Source organism: Emydura macquarii, unplaced genomic scaffold, assembly GCF_026122565.2.
Source record: "Emydura macquarii macquarii isolate MOO-44397 ecotype Brisbane River unplaced genomic scaffold, CSIRO-AGI_Emac_v2 contig_1263, whole genome shotgun sequence".
NCBI lineage: Eukaryota > Metazoa > Chordata > Testudines > Chelidae > Emydura > Emydura macquarii.
In genome coordinates, this window is record NW_027131400.1 from 230307 (window position 1) to 236306 (window position 6000).

Genomic DNA, 6000 nt, shown 5'->3' on the forward strand with positions numbered 1-6000 from the left:
GATATGACGGTATAGTTATTTATAACATGCTGGAAGGGGCTTGGCGCATCCGCTTCTCAAAATTCACCACCAAACTGAAGGGTGTTTTCAGGACATTTCCCTGCCTTTGACAGGGTTCACACACCTTTCTGGACACTGCTAAATCTTCTCAGCCACAGGCAAATGACTCCTTGGGGCTTAAAAATTACTTAAGAGCAAGTGTTTTTGCCTTTGGGCTGCCACACCAAGTGGCAGGGATTTTTAATATGTTTCCCAAAGACTAAAAGTCCCAGACTTATTTTTAAAGCATCTTCGTGATCCAGAATTCAAGTGACACAACATGTACCCACATATTTTTCTAAACATGTTCCAGTAAATGCACTTAATATGAGTTTAGTTGTCCAGTGATGCTGCCTCGTCCCCTTTTTAGGGGAGATTATAAAATGGAAAATTATTAGATTCCCAAATCTCCCTCTGTATGATCACATGCTTCCCTGGAACACAGGGTTTTGCCACAGACTAAGAATGGAAATTTTGTGGGAACACCTTAAAATTATTAGCAGCACATCAGCATTTGCACATGTGCAGCTGCTAACTTGTCTTCTGAAGTTGCCCATATTAAAATCTGCTCTACATTTACTATTTATTTTAACTTTGGTTTAATTCTCCTACACTGTGCAGTGGGAAAAATAGTGACTTCAAAATGCATTCAAGTACATAGGTGCACATTAAGAAAAACTGACAATAAAATTCACACTGAGCCCAGTCCTATAGTCCTTATAAATATGAGACTCTCACTGAAGTCTTCAGTGGAAGTTTTGCCTAGCGAAGAGTCATAGGAGTGGGTTGCAATCAGTGACTTTAGACACACTCTGGATTTTTTTGTTTGTTTTTTGTTTCCATGCACAACTGGCAGCACAGGACTGTGCTTTGTGTTGTTAAAAGGGTAACTGTACCCATTTCCCTTACCTTTAGAATGTGCAAACTGTTGCTATAAGTACCTCTCAGCTCAAATAAAATTATGTTTGGAAAGGTTTGTGGCATCTTTTTTGAGTTATCCAATTTATTTGATGACCAATAAGAGTACAATCTTCCACCACTGTTTTAAAACACCACTGTTGATTCTCCACTCACACTTGACTTTAGTGTAGCTACTTGGGGGAAGTGACGGGTGAACCAGGTTTTAGTCTTTAAAGCCCACACACAACAGAATAAAAAACTGATTTACTAATATTGGACTGGGATTTGCTGTATATTGGTAGCATGCTGCATGTCTCATGAATATCATACACACACTGATACAATGAAGCATTCCACCAATCTGTGTCCAAAGTTAGCAATGGCATTTGACATGCCACCTAGGCTGTACCAGATGTCTGACAGGTCTTTTGCTCCATTGCCATTTCTGTACATGTAACATGCTACAAAATGCTGCAATTTGTTTTGTGTTCTTTAGGATATGTGGCCACTCAGCAAAATATTATATGGGATAAACAATGTACCAAGGAACAACATTTACATTTCTAGAGTTATTATGAGCATACAGTGGAAACAGGAAAGCATTTAAGCCATATAATTCCTGTGCTGTGCCCTTCAACATCAGTGTTTGACAAGTACCAACAGTTAATTCTGGAGTAAATGTGCACCATTTCCACTATGCCCGTGTCTCCAAAACAGCTCCACTGGAAGTAAAATATTCAAGATAGGTCGTGATTCCAGATATTAATGCATGAGAGGTGAAATTCTGGCTCCATTAAAAACAATGCCAAACTCCCACTGACTTCAACAGAGTCAGGATTTCACCCAAAATGTGGGTTCTTAGATTTTGAATTTTAATTTTAATTGCAGTTTTATATTTATATTTTCATTTACGACACTTGGTAGAAAAGAAATATTTAACTATATGTTACCAATAAAAAGCTAACACAATTCCAAGATGCCCAAAAGTTAACATTTATCACAAGACTTTTCAGGCTGGCCCCATTTCTGAGATTAGATATCACTAGAAGAAGGACCGCATACAAGGGAAAATGTAGATCGCCACAAGCTAGCCGAGTCTTCCACACCCCGTTCTGCTAATGAGGATTGTGGTTTCTAAAATGAGAGTACGTCAGCAGAGACTTTGACTGCTCTGGCTGCACAGAGTTTTCATCCAATTTTTTGTGTCCATGAGCAGCTCTTTGAGAGGATAGTGATTTAGCACTTGTGCATTCCAATTTGCTTTAGACTAAAAGTTTCAATGCTCAGTCCAGGATCAGGTGTTGTTAAAGTCTTTATTTTTTTTCAATTTTATGAACATAGACTTGGGTCTTAAATGAACATATTTCTCTTTTTAATATACACTCATGATTTAAAAACAAAACAAATCATGTAAACGGCCAAATTTGTATTAGAAAAGCAGCTCCAACATGAAAGAAGTAATTACTTTTCTGGAAGTATTACACATTGTGGTACAATCCATATTAGCTCCATGAGCAGGAATACCAGGCCTAGGGCAGGCATATATACAGTAGTATTCTGTAGTAATGGATTTGTTTTACTTTTTCTTAACTTTTCTATATTAAAAAACAAAAAGGAAAATTATTTTTAAAAAGTGGAGAATACAAGTGGCTTGTAAAATCAACAGAGACAATGGAATTTCCAGTGAAGACTGCCACTCCATCCTTACTTCACATTTTGTCTAGACACTGCAGCAGAAGTGCTTTATGAACTCCTCACACTAGTTGATCCCTGAAATACTTGGGCATAAAGAGGGAAGTTGAAGGCAGAGTGCAACCTAACTCATATAACCTTGTTTTAACGGATGAAAGCCAAACCTTTCAGGTTACTTGGTCAGGCTTTTGGTATTCTTTTAAATGCAATATTTTAACTTTTCATCTTTATATTTTAATGATTTTTATTGTGTCTAATAAGCACCAATATTTATTTAGGGCACAATCCTGTATGAGTTACAATTCACATGAACAGTCCATTGATGCTAATGGATGTGTATGTGGGTGTTTGCAGAGTCTAGCCCTTAGTCTGTCTCTTACTTTTAAAATGAACTAATAGTTGCAAAACTTGCAAAGGTGGAATTAGTCGTGAACACATGAAATAAAGGAAGTCTCTCTTCTAGGCTACTCTTTTTGGTGTTTTTTCCTAGGATTGTTAGACAGTGAATGCATATGAATACAACCTATCTGATATCCAGATATTGACAAGTTAAAAACTGTCCATAGGACAAAACAGAATTTGGATAGTCCTCAGTCTTGTTTCTGTTCTTATCTTTACCCTTGCCCCTCTGAAAATGCTAGTTCCATTAATGTGTGTAAATACCTAGCACACTCATTTATACATTTAAAAAATTACATTATTTTCCACTCAAATCTTTTGCTGCTATGTTTGATCAGTAGACCATGCCATCTTAAAAACTATTATATTCTACAAATCACGGGTGTCATACTCAAGGCTTGACATTACAAACTGTATTAGGATTGTAGTTTTAAGTGTTATTTGTAGACAGAAAATGAGACAATATTATCATGGATCTTAACTCTCAAAACCCTAAAATGCAGGCAGTCTTGCTGTACTTTCTAGAAAATTGTCCAAAAATAAGAGATTTCTTACATTTAAAAAAAAAAAACCAACAACAAAAAAAAAAACCAAACCCAAAAACAAAATTAGTTGTCTTACAAATGACATCTGAAGTGTGAAGTTGTTTCTGTACTAATTATATATATCATTCTGAAAGTGATTACAGGGAAAAACAGTCACTTCATGGGAATAGGAAGTTTTGCTGTGTGGTGAGAAAGAGCAAGTCTTTCAACTGAGAGAGCCTACCCCACAATGAAGAAAACTTCTGCATAGGCTTTTATTTGTAAGATAGTTCCTTCGTTATATCCAGATCTTCAGATAAATATATTCTGCTAATTTTGCAAGTCCCTGATGGTTTATGCAACCCCATTGCCTTCTTTCTGTAATTTACAGGGTCAAACTAGTTGAACCTGGGCTTTGAATGAATTTAGGTGCTGGAAGTGATTCACAGACATTGAAGCATGCTCCAGAGAGGAGATTACGTTTTTACTGCCCCCTTATTTTCCTCACCCTCCTGGATTTTTTTTTTTAAATAACGAATAATTGTTTTAAAACAGCCCATTGGTTTTTGCCTATTTTTAAAAACTTTAGGGAATAATTCAAAAGTATCTTGGCCTCTTTTGTGCAGCCTACATTTCAATACATATATTTTCTGCTATCATGCTTAGTCAGGATAAGAAGGAAAATTGGTGACACTCATTAAGAAAAGAAAAGAAAAGAAAAGAAAAGAAAAGAAAAGAAAAGAAAAGAAAAGGACCTGCTTGTTTGGCCTCTGTAATCTCCCAGTTTTCTTTCACAACTTCCTGAAATTGCTTAGCTCACATTGTTCCCTATTGCTTGAAAATAAAATAAACAAACGAGCCTTCCTTGTATTAGTTTGAGGTTTTCTTGTGTATTTCTCCGGAGTTTACACTGTACACAGAGGAATCTCCCTGACTGTTTGCTCATGATCTCAACTGAAGCTACCTGTTTCCGAAGAAGAGGTTGGGATCCCTGGCAAAAAGCGGATCTGCTTTTAGCAGATCACAAATGGACCAATAAGGCAAACAAACAAAAAATCAAACAAACCATGCACGGCTAAAGCACGAATGGAAGAAATAGCCCATCCTTAGCTGGGCGTCTGCAAATGACAAAGTTTCCCCTTGGCCGCTGCCTGTGACCATCCCAGGATGCAAGAGCTCCAGGATCGGACACCAGCTCTGGCCCCTGACAACTAGCGGGGAATCTCCTGCCCTAAGCAGAGGAGTTAACTCCCCCCGTCCCCTCTTCTCGGCAAAGTCTGTCTTCTCCTCTCCTCCCTCCCTCCCCCCCTCCCCTCCCCCCAAAAAGTTTGCAGCACCGCGAAGAGCTCAGACAGGTGTCAAGCCCAGGCTCATCCCAGCCCAGGGAAAGGCAGCCGGGCAGGGCCGGAGGAGAAATGCCCTGGCACGCTCAGCCGCTGGCCCCCCCTCTCCCTGTGAGCGCTGCGGCTCGGCCGTACGGTACCTGCTCTGGCCGGGGCTGGCTGCAGACAGCTCCCCCAGTCCGCTCCAGCTCCATGTGCCGCGCCGCCTCCTCGCAGCAGAGCCGCGGCAGGAGGCAGCTCCGCTCTCAGTCCCTCCCCTCGCCACTCCACTTCCTCATTCCAATGCAACATGACTGCGCCCGGCCGCCTCCGGCGGGCATCTCGCTCCCGCTCCGCGCCCTGCCCGGCGGCGCGTTTTAAGGCGAGCCCCCGGCCGCCCCGAAGCGCGCGGGAGACTGGCGGAGGCTGTCAGAGGGAGGGCAACACCCTCTTTTTTTCTGCCCGAGCCGAGCCGGCTTCTCCGCCTGGACCGGCTTGCGAGCCAGCCCCCCCCTCCGCTGGGATGCACCCAGCTCCCACTTTCCGCTCAGCCTCCCTCGCCGAGCTCTTCGCTTTCAGCCCCGTCAGAGCGCCCCGAGGCCACGGGGACGGGTGGGTGCTCCGGCCCCGCTTTGGGCTGGAATAAAAAGCGGTTTAAGGCCCGCGGGCAAAGCCGTCATGAAAGTTAGGCATAAAAAAGCCACAGGCAGCTGCTGCCCTGGCTGTGAGGCTGGTATGTCGCTTGGCCCGCACGGAAAAAAAGGCAACTCTGGTACCAGACAAATAGAATTGAGCGAGGTTATTGTGAAAGGTAGGCAGCCATAGGCAAAGTGACCAGGTTCTGATCCCGATTAACCCCGTGTAAATCTAGAACAACTCCGATGGGCAGTGGAATTATTCAGGAGTTCCACTGGCAGAACTCAGAGCAGCCTCTGACCTGCTGTAGACTCTTCGAAGTCTCCACATATGTATTATTTTCAGTGTCCTGCAGTCATTATACAGATAGGCTAGACCACCTACCAATTCAAATAGTAGTGGCTCCTTAGTTAAGGTTAGAGAGAAAGGATGCTCCTTACACTAACAGTCAAAATGCAAGGATTGGGTACTGGTCAGATAAGCGCATG

General features: G+C 42.0%; 1 protein-coding gene across 4 annotated transcripts in view; it reads right to left on the minus strand.

The window, feature by feature from the left end:
• IKZF1 (IKAROS family zinc finger 1) overlaps nt 1-5132 on the minus strand; it is a 93162-nt gene extending 88030 nt beyond the window's left edge. For 2 of the 4 annotated variants that reach the window (XM_067550327.1, XM_067550326.1), the window contains exon 1: nt 5038-5132. The gene's annotated coding sequence lies outside the window, so the exon portion shown is untranslated. The remainder of the gene's footprint in view (nt 1-5037) is intronic. The other 2 variants (XM_067550329.1, XM_067550328.1) reach the window with 1 other exon arrangement.
• Nucleotides 5133-6000: the final 868 nt, after the last annotated feature.